The following is a 9,731-nucleotide window of genomic DNA, read 5'->3' as shown; positions in this document are numbered from 1 at the left end:
GGCAGTGCCTCTGATACCAGAAGTGCCAGAGGTAATGTTTTTTTATAAAGGAGCAGGGTTTGTGATTGCTGAGTTCCTTTTACTTTTTAAAATCTTTCCTTAAATGCATGCCTGTGTTGGGTTTAACAGTTGTTTTAATAAATAACTAGGTATTGGTTAAGGTTTGTTTTACTTTTAACTCTCAGTAGGTTAATGTTCTGATATAAGCATATGCAAGGAGTAACACTGCTTGTTACTCATACTGACAGTATTGCTTCTATTAATTAATAGATTAGTCCAGTATTAAATTAGGGTTGGTTTATTTACTATTGGTATTTAAGATGAATGTGTGGTTGACCTTGAACACTTCTGTAATTGGTGGCTGCTTTTAAGCCAAGTATTGTTTATGCTTACTCTCTGCGGAACTGTGTATCCTGATACTAAAAGCTGTACCTTTTTCAAATAACATTTAAAGTTATAATAAAAGTTATGTTTCTAAAGTAATATTTAAAGTTGAACTAAAATTCTTTTCTAGACAACCAGCTATCATTAGGCTTGTTAGGCTTGTCACCTTTACTTGTAAATCTTCTCACTATTTTGCCATATAGGTGAGTTTGTTCTTGTAAACTGTTCATAAGTAACTCATCTGCTTTCAGGTTACCTAACTTACGTTCTCTATGTTAACGTTTTCTAGTTAAATCATCATGCAAAAGATAAAAGAGGTAAGCTTTGCTTTTTGGTACTTTTAATACTTCTTTCATCATTCCCTTAGCATACTTTATCTGTAGCACCAGATTTAAATTTCTGTCTCCTATACTTTACATGTTGAATGAATGTTTAATTCACTTATGGTAGTTGAATTTGGTGGGAAGTTTGGGCTAGTTTCAGTACAAAGTGTTCATGCAGTATGAAATCTCCTGGGTGTAAACCAGGTACTTTTCTTTAAGCTAATGCTCATTACAACTTACCTCCTCTTGTATGTTTGGAACTTATTACTCGGATATGAAGTTATCACTTCATAACTTCAAAGGGGGGAGTCAGTGTGTGTGTGTGTGTGTGTGTGTGTGTGTGTGTGTGTGTGTGCGTGTCACTATTCTCAATTTACTACTAAATCCTCCTTTGGTTTTTTATTTCATACAGACTTTTATATAAATTATTTTATGTTCCTGAGGTACAAAATATAGCCTATTTCTTCCCCTCCCAGAGGTTACAACTTGATCTAACGTTTTGATGTCTGATAATTTTGCTTACTATTGTTCTTTACCAAAGTTTCCTGAGGATGGCAATACTTAGGGCTGGTGAGGTTTATCAGAGTTTATCAATTACAGAATAGGTTCCTCTAGAGGAGTATGAATCACTGCCAAGTCTTTTGACTTTTAGGTTGATGCTGGTAGTATTCTAGCAAATCATTTTATTGTTATAATTATTTGAATTTACGGCTAAGCATAGTGGGATATTTAATCCCAGTTTAGATCTTAGCTGTCGTGTAATCAGAAATGTGAAAGTCACTTTCATAGCTTATTTTTGTTTTAGCTATGGCTTTTTACAGCTTAGCTAGGACTTCATTTTATTTTGGGGTAATCTTTAACACGCTTTTCACTGGATTTCTAGTAACATGGGTTAATCTTATGACCAAGGTGGCTGACACGAAATCTATCAACCCTAATTAGTTAAAAATTAAGCCAAAAACAAAAGTTTTTGAGTAAGTTATATTATCACTGCCATTTCCCATAAGGGTGTAGCTAAGTAAGTTATTTTGAGCTACTTTTTAGTGTGCTTGATGCCTGCTCCTTTTAATCTTTTTTTGATTTAAAGGACATTCTCACTGGGATGCAGATACTTTCATGTGTAATTTTATTTGAAATTAATAGAAAGTGTAGGACCAAATCTATGGGTTTATGGAGTTAGTAAACTCAACTAGGTATTTACAGTGCCTTGCTTTAATTATTAAGCTTCATCATGAGGTTGAGTCGGATTCTGTATGTATCATATTTATGTAATTAATTGACAATGTGTTGTGTTAAAATATTGAAATAATTAATTTTTTTCTTGTGGAGATTATTAAAATGTAATTTTAATTTTGTTTGAGGTAAATGACAGATCGAGGGGGATGGCTGTCTATATAAGCCTTACATATGTATGTAATTCAATGGTATAGTTAAGAGGCAAGTTTGGAGTTGTTATACTTACTTTGGGTTGGTGAAGTGAGGGCAGTATGTTTGTTAGGTGAGTTAGTTGAATCTTATATGCTTTGACTTGTTTTGGGGGTTTGGCAGGGTGATAATGGCATATAAAATATGAGAATTAGTGGGGTAGGGGTTTGATTAAGCAAGCTGTTTACCAGATATGAGTGTGCCTGTGTGGTATGTGTGTAATTGCTCTATATCCTGTGACCATTGACGCAACAACATATTATGGTAGATGATGTTGGAAAATAATACTCAATTCAAGCTCAGCTACAAGTTTCTCGGCAGTGTTAAGACCTCTGATGGCCAGAGCTGAGTCACAGCATGCCCCCCAATTTAAAAATACCAAAAGCATGAAACCAGTTATGTGTGAACATGGCTGATTAGTCATTAGTCCATCGAGGTGTATTATTGAAGGGGAAAGAGTAGGCGATTTTAGGTGAGATGGTCCTGAAGTAATAAGAACCAGATGCCAGATATAGTTCATTTATAGAAATCCTCATGGTTCATTGGCCTAGAATGAGGAGAGAGGCATGTCTGTGGACGGGTTGATTGTGGCTTGATGATTAAGCTCTGGTTATCAGTTATGATAAGCATGATGACTGGGAATGATTTGACTATGTGATATGTATGATTAATAAACATATGTCCTGTGTAATATCAATCATCACTTCAATTACCCCTGGAATCTAATGTGAGTTGAACTGTTTAATGTGTATGTAATATCAATAGGCTGATGTACTTGCTTATATACATGGGATAATTAATTTATGATTATACATATCATGTATTATGCATAAGAAGGTGTATATACTTACATATGTTGAAGGGCACAAAATGCACAAAGTACACAGTAATGTTAGTTTTCAAGATGTCACTTTTAAATACTTACACAGTACTTAAAGACAGTGTTAATGTCCCATAAGCAAGTTGTTCAGGGAATTGTTGAAGTGGAATTTCAGCTTCGGGTGTTGATGGTGGGGCTGGAGCTTCTTCCTCGAGTCTTAGGGAAAAACGTTGTTTTCCTTTTCTGGTTTAGAAGAACAAAGTAATAAATAACTACAAAGACTCTTCATTTTCGGAGGTTATTTTCAATAATGCTTGTTAGTGATATAAGGACTATAATTGTAAGAAAGTATAGAATAGATCCTGTTTGTCCGATGATAATAAATGGGTGATCAATGGTTTGTCTTCCAATTCATGTTACTGTTAATAGGTCCCCTACAAGTACTCAGAATAAACATTGGCTAAGAGGTCATGTTATACTTCATTGTTTCACTGTATGAAGTACTGGGACAATCAATCAAATTAGGAATGAGATGCTTAATGCTAGTACACTTCCTATTTGTTGTGAATAGATCACAGAATTGCATATGAAAATAAGTATCATTCTCGTTTGATGTGAGGGAGAGTGCTGAGGAGGTTAGGTGGAGTGTAACTGTCTCTACCTAGAAGGTCAGGTGAGACTAGTACTAGTATTAGTAAGATTACAAATAGGAACAAGGCACCCAAGATATCCTTAATTGTGTAGTATGGATAAAATGGGATTTTGTCCATATAGGATGAGATCCCTGTTGGATTATTAGAGCCTGTTTCATGAAGGAATAATATGTGAAGAACTGCTAAAGCTGCAATAATGAATGGGAGGATAAAGTGGAACGCGAAGAATAGGGGAAGGGTGGCTTTATCAACTGAGAATCCTCCTAAGAGTCATTTGACTAGGTTAATGCCAATGTAAGGAATTACTGAAAGGAGACTTGTAATGACTGATGTTCTTCAAAAGGATGCTGGACTATTACCTTAAATAGTAGGATGATCCCGTTGTTTCATATTTCTAGGAAGGTGTAAGATCCATAATACAGGCCTCTCCCTACATGGATAAATAAGCAAACAAAGAATAAGAATAGGAAAGGTCCATTTGCATATACATATCAGATAATTCATCCATAGTTTATGTTTTGGTAGATATGAGTTATAGATGAGAAGGCAGTTACTGTATCTGATGTATATAATGTATTGTTAAGAATAACCCTGTCGGGCTTCCCTGGTGGCTCAGTGGTTAAGAATCCGCCTGCCAATGCAGGAGACACGGGTTCAAGCCCTGGTCTGGGAAGATCCTACATGCGGAGCAACTAAGTCTGTGTGCCACAACTACTGAGCCTGCACTCTAGAGCCTGCGAGCCACAACTACTGAGCCCATGTGCCACAACTATTGAAGCCCACGTGCCACAACTATTGAAGCCCACGTGCCCTAGAGCCCATGCTCTGCAACAAAAGAAGCCACTGCAATGAGAAGCCTGCGCACCGCAACAAAGAGTAGCCCCCACTCACCACAACTAGAGAAAGCCCATGCACAGCAACGAAGACCCAACGCAGCCAAAAAAAAAAAAAAAAATAGAACCCTGTCAAGATTTGTAAAATTAAATATAAAGCAGGGACGAAATTTTCATCATGATGAGCTATTTGATGGGGCTGGTAGATCATTATATGCATTATTAACAATTCTGATTAATGGGTGGGATTTTTAAATGTTGGTCATTAGTGTTCCTATAGCTGAAATACAATGATGATTTTTCAAGTCATTGGCCATGATTACACTGCATTTAAGAATAATGATGACACACTGTATTTGTTTTAAGTACTATTTTGGTAGTTTTGTAGGTCTTTCTTCAAAACCTTCACAAATTTATGGTGGGCTTGGGTTAACTGGGTTTAATTGAGTGATTGTGATATTGTAATGAATTTTGGTGGATCGTTTTTGTGCTTAATGGTTTTTAAAATTTGTTTAAAGAGAATGTGAATAGTTTTTGGTTATACAACAGTTATGTCTACTAAGCAGTATCCTGAGGTTTGAGAGTCTAATAAAACCCTCTTAGGTACATTTCTTTAATGTTATGATGGACATGCAAATTAAAACCACAAAGTGACATCCATTCACATGTAATAAATGGTTATAATCAAGAACAAACAAAAATGCTGGCAACAATGTAGAGAAATTGGAACCCCCTTACACATTGCTTGTGGAAATGTATAGTTTGGCATCTCCTCAAAAAAGGTAAAATACAATTAGAGTCTGGTTCAAGAACTCAATGCCTAGATATATGACACAAAGAATTGAAAACAGGAGTTCAAACAAAAACTTGTACATGAATATTCATAGCAGCATTGCTGACATTGGCCCAATGGTAGAAAAATTCAAATATCCATCAGTGGATGAATGGATAAGCAAAAGAGGGTAGATCTATAAAGTTCCATATTATTCTGCCATACACAGAAATATAGCAAAATGGTGCCATCTGCTGTGGAAAAACAGTATGGCAGTTCGTCAAAAACAAAGTATGATTCATCACTTCCACTTCAGGGTATATACCCAAAAGGTTTGAAAGGAGGGAGTTAAACAGATATTTGTACACCCATATTCACAGGAGCATTACACTGGCCAAAAGGTGCAAGCAACCCAAGTGTCCATGGATAGATGAACTGATAAGCAAAATGTGATATATACACAAAGGTACATTATGCAGCCTTAAAAACTAAGGAAATTCAGACACATGCTACAACATGTATGAGCCTTAAAGTCATTATGCTAAGTGAAATAAGCCTGTCACAAAAGGACGAATATTATATGATCCCACTTCTATGAGGTATCCAGAGAAGTGAAATTCAGAGACAGAAAATAGAATGTGGTTGACAAGGGTTGAAGGGAGTTAGTTAGTGTTTAATGGATGCAGTTTCACTTGGAAAAAAAGAAGTACAGGAGATGGATGGTAAGGATATTTGTACAATAATATAAACGTGAATGTCACAGAACTATATACTTTAAATGGTTTAAGTGGTAAATGTTATGTTTGACATTTAATCACAATGGAAAATGTGAATGAAGTACTGATACAAGTTACAACATGTATGAATATTGAAAACATCCTAGGAGAAAGAAGCCATGCAGAAAAAGCCACCCAGATCATACTCATCTTGTGTGCTTTAAATCCATCAAGGCTGTGAAAATGAGGGGAAGTCTCAAGATTGCTTCCAGAAAAAGAAAACTGGGTCAGAATGGAAAAAGACATTTTCATGCTTTGGGGCAGGTGATGGAAGTGGGCCAGTGGATTGGATTAGAAGGTAAAAACCGTAATGATTTCTCATATGGGGGTTACAGGGGTGTTCCCTGGGAGAGTGTCCCTTTTTGGGGTGAAACAATGGAAGCAGTCATTTAAATTGGCATATGTGGTAAAACAGTGATGACTGGGGAATCTGAACTTACAAATAGAGTACATTGTACTGCTACTGCAAGTTTTCTGTATGTTTGAAGTTAGTAGAAAGTAAATAACTTTTCAAAACATGTCAACACCATGCCAGAAGAATAGATAAGACATCAAACTTCATGATGAGGCCAAGCCCTACCCAGATTCAGTTCACCCAAAATGGTTAAGCTAATTGCTCTTGTAGGAATCATATATTATTAAGAGGTACTGTGGGAAGATTATATTACTAGTAATCACTATGTCTTGGGGGTTGTGGATGACCTGGGATGTGGTAGAAACAAAGGGATTTTTGAATTACAATTTTCCACATGAAACTGCCAAAAGTTACAAGTAATACATGAATTTAGTAAGGTTGCATGATACAAGAGCAATACACAAAAATCAGTTGAGTTTCTATACACTAATAAAGAAGTATCAGAAAGAAAAATTAAGAAAACAACCCCATTTACAGCTGCATCAAAAAGAACAAAATACCTAGGTATAGATTTAACCAATGATGTGAAAGACATGCACAATGAAAACTAAGACACTAATAAAGAAACTGAAGAAGACACAAATAAAAATATTCTGTGATCAGGCACTGGTAGAATATTCTTAAAACGTTCATCCCTCCAAAGCAGTGTACACATTCAATTCAATCTCTAACATAATTAAGTGGCATTTTTCACAGAAACAGAACAAACAATCCTATCTATCCTGTGTGGAACCAAAAAGGACCCCAAATAGCCAAAGCAATCCTAAGGAAGAGAGCACAGCTGGAGTCAACTCGCTCCCTGACTTCTAACTACACTATGAAGCTACAGGAACCAAAACTGGAATTGGCGTAAAAACAGGCACACACACCAGAGGAACAGAACAGAGAACCCAGAAATACACCCACCTGTATGTGGTCAGTTAATTTATGACAAAGCTACCAAGGACATACACTGGGGTAAAGTCCCCTCAATAAACTGATGCCAAAGAAACTAGATACCATACACCAAAGAAAAACACTGGAAACTGTCTACACTACACACAAAATGACCTGAAATCCACAGTTTTCCACATCAAGCCCATTGTCTGCTGGCTTCTCTGAAAATAGACCCCCTTTCAGCAGTCAGCCACATACAGGAAGCTTCTCCCCACTTTTTCTTTACCTTTTACTCCCGCGGCGGTGCCTCCCAGCAGGTCCTGAAGACACTGGCTCCTGTCTGCACGGACTAGTGTGTCCGGAGGAGACCAACCTTCTGTCTGTGTTGACTCAGCCAGTCATTGTCCGGAAGCCAAAGCCCTGGAGAATCCTGAGAAGACCAAGCCCCTGTCAGCTGCATGGAATCAAGTCCTCCAGCTGAACATGCACGAGCCTCGAAAGTCAGAGAGGTGGACTTGGCTCCACCTGCTGGCCAGTTGGGAAGTGCAAGCCTCAGCCACTTACCTTCCACTGGAGGCCCTGCTCTCAGCTGGCAGGTCTGATGAATCCACTAAATTTGAAAATTCAGACTCAAATGGAGCCCAAAATCCCATGATGAGCCACAAATGGAAAGAAAAAGATTTGCAAAACACTTACCTGATAAAGGATTTGTACTCAAATTATATCAAGAACTATAGAACAGGGCTTCCCTGGTGGCTCAGTGGTTGAGAGTCTGCCTGCCAATGCAGGGGACACAGGTTCGAGCCCTGGTCCGGGAGGATCCCACATGCTGCGGAGCAGCTGGGCCCGTGAGCCACAACTACTGAGCCTGAGTGTCTGGAGCCTCTGCTCCGCAACAAGAGAGGCCAGCGCACCGCGATGAAGAGTGGCCCCCACTCACCGCAACTGGAGAAAGCCCTCACACAGAAACGAAGACCCAACACAGCCAAAAAATAAAAATAATAAATAAATAATAAATAAAAATTAAAAAAAAAAAGAACTATAGAACAAACAACCCCATTAGAAATGGGTAAAATCTGAATGGAGACCTGGCCAAAGTAGATTGTAGGTAAGCATACAAAAATATACTCAACATCATATATCATTAGAGAATTACAAATTAAAACAATGAGATAGCACTACACAACTATTAAAACTGCTGAACTCCAAAAAGAAAAAAAAAAAAAGACTACCAATTGATGGAGTGTGAGGAACAATGGGAACTATCCTTCACTGCCAGTAAAATGAATATACAGCTACTCTGCAAGACATTTTGGAAGATTTTTGCAAAGCTAAACAAATCTCACCTAAAGAGCCAACATCCTGCCTCCAGTATTTAGACAACTGCTCTGCAGAACTAGGTCCAAACGAAAAGGATGCAATTAAGCATAGCATCTCTATTCAGAATGGCTAAAAACTTAAAGAAATCAGTATGCCCTTCAACAGATGAACACATAAGAAAACTCGGGTACATCCATGTTAGGGGAACAGAATATGCCACCCCAAAATATGCCTGTTTGGTGTAAGGATTATTTCGGCTTGATTGATTGTGTTTAAAAAAGACGATTTCTGAAAACCAAGTCAAGATTACACTTTTGTGAAGGAAATTTACATTTATAAGGGAAATCTCCATTTAAAAAGTTGTCTCCCTCTCTGTACCAGGAATAGACAGGAATAGACAGATGAGTAAATCTCATGAAACACTTATCAGTGGAGAAGGCCGAGACTTAAATCTGCGTATCAAACATATCCTTTTTTTTTTTTAATTTTAATTTATTTTTATTAATTTATTTTTGGCTGCATTGGGTCTTCATTGCTGCGCACGGGCTTTCTCTAGTTGCAGCCAGCAGGGGCTACTCTTCATCGTGGTGCACGGGCTTCTCATTGTGGTGGCTTCTCTTGTTGCAGAGCACGGGCTCTAGGCTCACAGACTTCAGTAGTTGTGGCACGTGGGCTCAGTAGTTGTGGCTCATGGGCTTAGTTGTTCTGCGGCATGTGGGATTTTCCCGGACCAGGGCTCAAACCCGTGTCCCCTGCATTGGCAGGCGGATTCTTAACCACTGCACCACCAGGGAAGCCCTTCTTTTGTTTTTTAGGTGAAGATGGTATTTAAGGTGATGACTTAGGCCATTTCAGGGACTAACTTTTCCTGGGCATCTCCCATGCATATAGGAAGTACAAATGTTATTAAACTTCTCTTTGTTTTTCTGATGGTAATCTTTTATTATGGGGGGCACTTCTCAACCAAGAACCTAGGAGGGTAGAGGGAAAATCATTTTTCCTCTCATACACATGCAATGGAATACTATTCAGACACAGAAAGGAATAAACCATCAACCCTTGCAAAAAACATGGATTAATCTTACATGTATACAGTATTGCTAAGTGAAAGAATCCAGTCTGAGGAGGTACACA

General features: G+C 37.9%; 1 protein-coding gene across 13 annotated transcripts in view; it reads right to left on the bottom strand.

The window, feature by feature from the left end:
* Positions 1-9,731, bottom strand: part of ZNF19 (zinc finger protein 19) — a 127,134-nt gene that overhangs the window by 1,243 nt on the left and 116,160 nt on the right. For 11 of the 13 annotated variants that reach the window (XM_059904007.1, XM_059904004.1, XM_059904016.1 and 8 more), the window contains 3 exons: positions 7,564-7,707; positions 3,965-4,035; positions 3,058-3,195 (listed from right to left, as the gene is read on the bottom strand). The gene's annotated coding sequence lies outside the window, so the exon portion shown is untranslated. Of the gene's footprint in view, positions 1-3,057; positions 3,196-3,964; positions 4,036-5,176; positions 6,192-7,563; positions 7,708-9,731 lie in introns of all 13 variants that reach the window. The other 2 variants (XM_059904008.1, XM_059904006.1) reach the window with 2 other exon arrangements.

The sequence above is a fragment of the Balaenoptera ricei genome, chromosome 19 (assembly GCF_028023285.1).
Source record: "Balaenoptera ricei isolate mBalRic1 chromosome 19, mBalRic1.hap2, whole genome shotgun sequence".
NCBI lineage: Eukaryota > Metazoa > Chordata > Mammalia > Artiodactyla > Balaenopteridae > Balaenoptera > Balaenoptera ricei.
The sequence above is the reverse complement of the archived record's forward strand: the minus strand, read 5'-3'. Positions and strand labels throughout refer to the sequence as shown.